Consider the following 10112-nt stretch of genomic DNA (forward strand, 5'->3'; position numbering starts at 1 on the left):
CTTATTTTCCATATATGGACTGTATGGACTGTATGGAGTGTTTATAAACTACACCAAATTTTCTTTATTTCAAGAAATGAGAAGAATCTATTCACTCACACTCCCACACATCCACCCACCCATCCACCCATCCACCCATCCATCCACCCACACTCCCACCTATCCATCCACACTCCCACACTCCCAACCACCCACCCACCCATCAATCCATCCATCCACTCATCAATCCATCCATCCACCCATCCATCCATCCATCCATCCACCCACCAACTCACCCATCCATGAATCCATCCACCCATCAATCCATCCATCCACCCATCCATCCATCCATCCATCCATCCATCCACCCACCAACTCACCATCCATGCATCCCTCCATCCATCCATCCATCCATCCACCCATCCACCTACCCATCCACACTTCCACATTCCCACCCACCCACCCACCAAAATGCATGCATCATTTAAATTCTGTATTAAAGCGCAAAGTTCTTAAAAATAAAATAGTCGTTATGCAGGCACATAAGGCATCGTTATGTTGCTTAGCAACCATAGCATCCTGTTAATGAATGACATTGCTAGGTGGAAGAACTGTTTATTGCCGTCATTGATGACAATACATTTCATATTTATTGACCATGTAGGGCAATAACTTGGCATCGTACAGGTTTTTACATGGTGAAGGTGACTAACACACAACCTCGGGTGCTTTACGTTATGATGGCTTTGAAAGTTTTAGAATCGGAAGGGGGACGAGAGCAGAGCAACAGAGCTGGTACTTCCTGTTTTAGAAGGGAAAATCTGTGTGAAAGCTAGTCTTCATGACCAAGTGGGAACTGGGAATTTTCTGACCTCCAAGCAGGAAAAATCCATGTGAACGTCCCTCCAATTCATAATTCCCACTTGGAAAGTCTGAGTCGTAATCAGTGACGTCATTTCAGCATGGCAAGAAGTGACTTTTGAGTTTGTTTATCATACTATTTGTGCATGATAGTGATAAACACAGTGAGATCTCTGGATAATTGTACAATACCATTTCCAAAAAAGTTGGGACGCTGTGCAGAATGTAAATAAAAACTGTTCTTTTCACCTCAGTCCATTTTAAATGAGCTCAGGCCCAGAGAAGGTGACAGCGTTTCTGGAACCTGTTTATATACGGTTTCTTCTTTTCATTTTAGAGCTGTAACTTGCATTTGTGGATGCAGTGATGAAATGTTTTCACAGACAGTGGTTTCCACTACAGAATCATGTCTGTTTTTAATGCAGTGCTGTCTGAGGGCCCAAAGATCACGACCAGCAAATACTGGTTTTCGGCCTTGTTCCTTGCAAACAGAGGTTTCTCCAGATTCTCTGAATCTTTTAATGTTATTGTGTACCATAGATGGTGAAAAGCAAAAGATCTTTGCTATTTTACGTTGATAAACATTATTCTTGAATTGTTGCACTATTTGCTTGTGGAGTCTTTCACAGAGTGGTGAACCCCTCCTCATCTGGAAGACTCTCTGAGATGCTCTTTTATACACCATCATGTTACTGACCTGCTGCCAGTTAACCACCAGGTGTTTTTTTTAGCATTACACAGCTTTACCAGCCTTTTGTTGCCCCCGTCCCAACTTCCTCAAATTAAAAATGGGCAAATATTTTTCAAAAAACAATAAAATCTCTCAGTTTCAACATTTGATATGTTGTCTTTGTACTATTTTCCATGAAATATATGGTTTAGATGATTTGCACATCATTGCATTTTGTTTTTATTTACATTTTGCACAGCGTCCCAACTTTTTTGGAAATGGGCTTGTACATTTAAGCCGTTCTGTGCAAGATTTTGGTCAGACTGCATGTTTTTCTCAGCACTACGTTAATAGTGAAGTGCCACAGCGTAGCATTCAACCTCAGCTGAGAATGCCGAGCAACCAGCTGAAGGCAGCATTAGCTGTGCTCGGAGCAGGACCGTCTCTTTAAACGGTCAGCCCTGTGACCAAAGCTGCGTGTGACATCCGGGTGGGGGATTTAACAGAACCAGATGTGCAACTTCAGTGAGTCATTCAGCAAAGGATCATCTTACTCGACTGCAGCCACACCCTGATCGTGTGGCTATGTGGGAGATCTGCACAAGTTCCGTATCCCGAGAGGATAAAAAAAGCTCTGTAATTCGGACAACTTTTTTCAGTGTTCAGTGTGTCCACTCTTCACCTTTATTCCAGCATCCATTCTTTTCAGGAGATTTACTTTCAGTTTCTCAAAGAATCTGCAGACACACCTCCAAAGTTCAGTCTTAGAAGTTGGTTTAGCATTTTCTGGATAACTTGTGCAATTTTCTGAAATTAAATGCATGAGGGGTGGTCTCTGAGTTTTGCACAGCTTTGTGGATAGATAGATAGATAGATAGATAGATAGATAGATAGATAGATAGATAGATAGAATCTCCTTTTCTCCCCACTGACTTTATGTTGATGTTCCTCTTCCTTAAGGATGTGGATTGTCTAATCTTGTCAGAAATATCTCCTAAAAATGAATCACTTTTATTTTATGGCTGTTCGGGCTGTGAATGAAGGAAGTGAAGGGTGTCTGACTTTTGCACAAGCCCACAAATATAGACAGGGCGTTTGTGTGTTAAGGGTGGCGATAAAACTCACATGACCAGCCTTTTTTGACAGCTCTGCACTGGCCACTTGCGGAAGTTGATTCCCAGGCAGACTGTGTACTGAGCTTTCTTTCTGTCTGACTCACCAACACTCACACAGACACAAATCAGCCACTCATTATACCACAGCCAGGCCCAGTCACCCTCCGGCCCTGACTCAGCTCCCTCCAGGCTTCTGCATGTTCACCCGCACTTCCGGCAAACTACACAGCAGGTCTCACTTTCTTAAAGGAATGCTTTAGTGGAAAATCTAATTTACACTGTTTACCCACTCCAGGTAAGAGGGGAATCCTCAGCGTCTTCCAGGCCTTCAGAGAAGGCCTGATCAATTCTGTCTAATAAATATATTACTGCAATGTATTTAATTCATTTGTATTTAACAGAGTCATCATGATTGTTGTATTCAAACCTGTAAGTATTAATACTTTTATTTAATTGTTAGGTTTTGTTTGGAAACAAGAAGCTTAAATTCCCAACAAAAAAAACGATCCAACCTGGATCATTATTATCTCTGTGGTAGCTACACTCTTAAAAAAGACGGTTCTTTTTGAGTTCTTTAGTAAAGAAAATGGTTCTATATAGAACCATGAACACTCAAAGAACCATTTGCATGATTAAAGGGGTCTTTGCATTGTTAAAGGGGTCTTCAGATTGATGGACAATGTGTTTTACATGCACCAATAGCACCAAAAAGGGTTCTTCTATTGTTACAGGCTTCACATCATAACAATAGAAGAACCTTTTTGGTGCTATATAGAACCCTTTTCAAAAAGGTTCTATATAGAACTATATACAACACATTCTCCATCAATCTGAACAACCCTTTCGCCATGCAAAGAACGAAGATGAAGATGGTTCTTCAAGGGCTCTTTAGTAAAGAAAATGGTTCTATATAGAATCATGAACGCTCAAAGAACCCTTTGCATAAAGGGTTCTCTGCATGATTAAAGCGTTCTTCAGACTGATGGAGAATGTGCCGTGGATGGTTCTATTTAGATCCTTTTTGAAAAGGGTTCTATACAGCACCAAAAGGGTTCTTCTACTGTTACGACGTCAAGCCTGTTACAATAGAAGAACCCTATCAGTGCTATTGGTGCATGTAAAACACATTCTCCATCAATGTGAAGAACCATTGCTCCATGCAGACAACACTAATCATCCAAAGGGTTCTTTGAGTGTTCATTGTTCTATATAGAACAATTTTCTTTACTAAAGAACCCCTGATAAAGCATCTTCTTTAAGTGTGTATGTAAATACAGCCAAGCGAGCTCTCCCATTGGTTAGGGCTTCAGGAGCTGGACAGAAGGCCTTAAACATTAGATTAACTACCAACATAAGTAGGAAGTGACAATCATGTTCAACCAGTCATGTGTTCTGTAGTTGGCGTCATGCCCATTTTGGTTACTCATTCCTCACTGTCCACTCTTCCTCTTCTGCTGTGAGTGGCCACTTGTGTAACGTGAGTCAAAGTGGGTGATGGCTTGTTTAAAAAGGGGTTCAAATGGATCCCTAGAGTGAGGTTTACACCTCTAAAGCGCTGTTCTGTAGTCATATTAGCAACTCCAGGTCTAAAAACAGCAGCGCAAATCACACATCACATTGACCATCAGGACTTACCCTGTGTGTCCAGAGTGACTCTGTGGAGATTTTAGCCATGAACCACTCAGTAATCCAGGAAAAAGGCGATAAAACTGCAGTGTCCCATTCAACACAATGAGTGCACTTTCCCTCTTTCCCTCAAAATCACACAAACAGGCCCTAAGACACGTTTTGACAGATAAATAACAATAAATATGACAAATATGATTATAAAATGAATAATATTTAGCTCTGTCTTCCAGTTTACATTGTTTTTGAGTATTAAAAATATCTGATATTAAATACGCAACTCAATTTATATAAATAAAAATAAAAAAAAAGTCTGTCTTGCTGTGTATCAGAGTTTTAGCACTCAGCATGAATCCAAGAGGACAGAAATTCAATAAAAAACATGTCCGCCTTATGCTAATTGTTTATTTTTACTAATAATAACTAATAGAATGAATCACCATCAAAATTATTGCACTTTCAGCTCACAGACACTCCAGGCTAACAATTTCTGAAATGATAACTACAACTGCACTTGTTTTCAAGATCTCTATACGCAAGAAAATGCAAAATTTAGAAGGCGATAGGTAAATTGTTGATCAAAAATTACCCAAATTCATAAAGATATCAAATTTATGTCAGCATTTACATTCCAAACAATGGCATATCTGAGTAGGCCAGGGTCTCCTGAAAATAACAACATAAGGCATGTGTGACTGTCTCATGTAAATACTTAATAATTGCAATTGTAATTGACCCAAAAAATACCAAAGAAAATCCCAAAAATTGTAGGGTTCTAAGGGCTAAGCTGGTTTACTTTATGGCAAAAATGAATGAGAATTTCAAAAAATCACTGCTATCAACCCCTGTGGTTCATATAATCATGCTAAACTTTAATAGTAGACTTTAATGTAACAACATTTCAGTGCGCACGAGTGTTTGCTTGCTATTAGCATGAATGTAGCGATGTGTACATTGTAGCGTCTGCGCAGAAGAAACATGGATTGAGCCATTTCTGTTCCGGGAAACGCTGTTTACTGAGACAGAAAGAAAAAGGAACTGACCACAGGTGGAAACGGGAGAAAGGTCAGTAACAGAAAAGCACCATACTAAGAGGGTGAGCACTTAAGATGTGACCCATTAAACCCAACAACAACATTAAACCAGCAAATGTAAACTAAATTAAGGCTGCGGAGAGGCACATGGCATTCTGGGAGTCCTTGATGTGTCCAATTGGCTCAAACCCGTCTGCTGGTAGCGCCACAATATTTTGGCTTCTTAACGACCTTGTAATTCCAGACACATATGTTCTTGGACACAATTAACCAGTTGATTCTACCTCACTCGAGCATCTTAGACTATGTAAGGAAACAGTAATAACCCGGAAGTTCTTAGGGTGCCCCCTGGTGGAAAAATGCACACAGGACAGAACATATTGGAAGACTTTTTGTGTACAACACGGTGCGACAGCGGTGATTTTCCAAAATCTCATTTCATTTTACCAACCAGCTTTGACACGGAGTTGCTAATATGACTACAGAACGGTGCTTTAGAGGTGTAAACCTCACTCTAGAGTCCCTTTTCAACTCCTTTTTTAAACACGCCCTCGACCACTTCGACTCACCATTTGGATGTGCTTCACACCTACGTTACACAAGTGGCCACTCGCAGCAGAAGAGGAGGAGTGAACAGTGAGGAGTGCATTATTTAATAGGACTCGCCCTTTGTTAGTTTAGCCTCACTGAGCTAATCGACTAACCATGCAACTTTACAATGCAAAACATTTTTTTTTGTTTTTGTTTTGTTTGTTTAACAAACTTGTAAACAGCTCTGTCTGGCTAGAAACAGTGCTGGCTCTATCTAATAAGCGACATAAGCAGCTGCTTAGGGTCCAGGCGGCCCCCTAACAACTTCTAGGTTATAACTGTTTCATTATGTTGTCTAAGATGCTTAAGTGAGGGGAAAAATTGACTAGTTAATCATGTCTCAAAAAATAATCTACACATCTGGAGCCTAAAAGCGTAAAAGAAAAAGATGCAGAGCCTCGAATCGAGCTTGTGGTAGTAGTTAGCCTCTAATTTTACAGTTAAAATCAGCTAGTAAGATGAGGCCTCCCAAAACATCCCATTTAGGCCCCCCATAAAGCTTCACACTTAAAAAAGATGGTTCTTCAAGGGTTCTTTGGTAAAGAAAATGGTTCTTCAAGCGTTCTTTAGAAAAGAAAATGGTTCTATGTAGAAGCGTGAACACTCAAAGAACCCTCTGCTTAAAGAGTTAAAGGGTCCTTTGCATTGATAAAGACTTTTTTAGATTGATGGAGAGTGTGTATTATATGGTTCTATATAGAACCTTTTTGAAAAGGGCTCTATTTAGCACCAAAAAGGGTTCTTCTATTATTATTACAGGCTTGACATTGAAACAATAGGAGAACCCTCTCTGGAACCATCCATAGCACATTCTCCATTAATCTGAAGAATGCTTTAATCATGCAAAGGGTTCTTTGAGTGGTCAAGATTCTACTTAGAACCATTTTCTTTACTAAAGAACCTTGGGCGAACCATCTTTTCTAAGTGTATAGAGTCGGCCCTGGGTATATGCTTTGGTGTAGCGCCTCTGTTATTGTTATTTTTAGCCGTGTAACCTTTAGCAGGCTTATTACCAACCTAGCAGAGCAAAGTGATGAAGTACCATCAGCAGCCATGTGTAACGGATGTCTAGCAAAGACATATATACGTCACCAGGCGTGAATACAAGTGATAGCCTGACCAACGCACTGCAATCAGTTGTTAGAAATGGAGAACAGCAGCAGATCTATGTCAGGACCACAGATATACATACCTAGATACCACGGTGTCTGTTGTTCTCTATCTGAGGCGATACGTCTGCGCGTCCGCCATGTTGGAGAGGTCAAGATCCGCTTGTGAACAGATTCACCTGTACTGAGAGACGATGAGTCTCAGGATTAAATCAGCCACAACTTCCCTATTACTCAACCGATTTTCACACACATCAGCAAATCCATCAGTGTGTGAATCACTTCTAATCTTAATACACATAAAAATAAAATAAACCTTCAAAACACAGTAAGAAGGGCGGAGCTAATGTTTGCCTCCAATTCGCCAGCTTCTTGTTCCAGTTTTCCCGTTCCACCTTAAATGGTGCAGCAGTCACTTTCTGGTGCCTGAAGATGCACCATTTAAGGTGGAACAGGAAAGTTTGAACAAGAAGCTGGCTGGATGCATCATTTAAGGTGGAAATTCGAATAAAAAGCTGACTTCAGGTTTGTGTAAGTAGATGCTAACATTAATCTATTATGAATAAGGAATACCATAACTTACTGAGCTACAAAGCAACAACCATCACTGTAAATAACTACTACAAAAAGTTAAGATCCCCTGAATAGACTATTAAATGAAATAAGCTTAATATAAAACTAGAGGAAAAACAATCACATCAACAGGTTCTCTGTGCCTCATTAACCACACGACAATATCTACATAAACATCACACAGACATGAGTGTGGATCACTGCGTTCCCTGCGTTATATAATCCTATCCCACTTTCTGAGTGCAATATTCTTGAAATCGTATCATTTTGGACAGTATCTTTCTTAAACTGCCGCTCTGTGATGGTACTGAATGCAGTCCAGCAGCGATGTTGACCGCCCTAAAATGGCAGCGCCTTGATGTGCCTGGCTGGACCCAACGCGGCATCTAGGTATATATATCTATGGTCAGGACTCTTTACTGAAAGAGTCACTGTAAAAGTAATACAAGGTTAAATACATGTTAATGTTTGTTACAAGCTATAAATAAAATATGGACTGTCTTCTGCAAGGTTTAACGGCCCATATTTAATCTAGAAGTGCCAAAAAGTGTGAATCGCTGTTAGCTTACTGCTAACATACTACTAGAATCCCATAGGGGTGCTAGCTGAAATTAGCATTATGGTAGAAAAGCTTATTCTTCTTATTTTTGAGAGAGTTTTGACATTTATGGCCTGAACTGAAGGCCTAGTCGCAGACATTTGGTGAAGCCTGTCTCTTTAGTTTTGCAGCGGAACTATGAGGCTAATGCATCTACTAAGTAATAGAAAACCAACTGGTTTTCTTTTTTTGGTCTTGGCCAGTCAGCTATGTTTGGGGCTAAGCAAAAAAAATGTGCATTTGACATTTATATACAGTTCAAACATCAAACAAGAGCCCATATTCTACAATTTTCTTTTATTTATTAGTTTTATTTATTTATTTATTTTCCTGAAGTTCATTTCTACTGTTTTTGTAGGTTTAAGGGCCAAAAATATGTGTTTTAATTCCATTTAAATCTCCATTTATCCATTAGAATTAAACAAGCCGTTTTGTCACTGTGCCTTTAAGACTGATACATGTAAATGTCCTGCTTTCTGATTGGCTGCCCTGTATTATTCCTCATATAAAACGAAGTATGGACTACAGTGATTTTTATACCTTACTGTGAATGGGCAGAGCTTGAGTGCTGTAACCTGAATTGGCAGATATATGTAAATGTGTTGGTTTTTGTGACATCACAAAGTCAGCGACTTCAAACTTGGCTGTTTTTTGCAGCTTGGCTTCCATACATTGATTTTAGAAACTTTAACATGGTTTACATTCTACATCAAACTCCCAAAAAATGAGGAAAATTTGGTTTTCATGGTTTTCCACAGCACAAGCCCTTTAAAGAGGAAGAGTCTATGCCTGGAGATGATTTCCAAGTTCTGGCTTTGGGACAGAACATTTAAGGGGCACACCCAAATTGCACTGTTGACATCATGATTTGACTCAACAGCTGTATCCGGCAGTTTAAGCCGAGCCATGGCAGTGTTTCCCAACCGCAGTCTTGTACAGTTTCACATTTTCATACTTTGTCCCACCCCGTTCAGCTCACTATGACTGACCTTTAGCAAAAGCAGGGAGAACTCAGGAGTCTGCAGCTGGAGAACACTGAGCTGAGTCCCTGAAACAGTCCACACCAAGGGACGCACCAGAGTACAGAGCCCCTAAAGTGACATGGTCATCATTTTTTAATAAGGCGTGGCCGAAGATTACTATATTGAGGCCACAAGTTTATTTTCTCTTAATTTGTGGCCTCAGTATATTAATTAGTGGCCTTACTCTAGTAATTTATGGCCTCAATATATTAATTTATGGCCTCAATATATTAATTAGTGGTCTCAATCCAGTAATAAGTGGCCTCAATATATTAATTAGTGGCCTCAGTATTGTAATTAGTGGCCTCGATATCGTAATTTGTGGCCTTAATATAGTCATTTGTGGGCTCTATATTTTAATTTGTGGCCTCAATATATGATTTTTGTGGCCTCCAAATATTAATTAGTGGCCTCAATACTGTAACAAGCGGCCTCAATATATTAATTAGTGGCCTCAGTATTGTAATTTGTGGCCTCAATATAGTACTTTAAGGCTTTATAGTGCTGTAAAGTAATTCGGGGCCTATGTCTATTAATGTGTGGCCTCAATACAGTAATTCGTGGCCTCAAAATAGTAATTTGTGGCCTCAATACAGTAATTTTTGGACACGTCTTATTAAAAAACATCCACCGTGTCACTTTAGGGGCTCCGTACCACAGAGACCTCACCGCCTCGGTGAAATGATCTGCCAGCTGTATTTAGAACGCGTAACTGAGGGGGGCAGATGACCCGCACCCATTAACATTTGCCCCTTCAAAACCTCGAGCATGGCCAGTGAACGCCCGCATGCCTTTTTGACGGGATACACTCTGTCCAATCAGCAGTGGAGAAGGATTTGACAGACGGCCGTTTTGACCAATCGGAAGGGAGAAGGCCGCAGCATCGGCGGGGGAGGGGGCGTGGCCTCAGATCTAGGGTGTCGCCTTTGGTGGC

The sequence above is a fragment of the Colossoma macropomum genome, unplaced genomic scaffold (genome assembly GCF_904425465.1).
Source record: "Colossoma macropomum unplaced genomic scaffold, Colossoma_macropomum, whole genome shotgun sequence".
In the NCBI taxonomy this organism is placed as follows: Eukaryota; Metazoa; Chordata; class Actinopteri; order Characiformes; family Serrasalmidae; genus Colossoma; species Colossoma macropomum.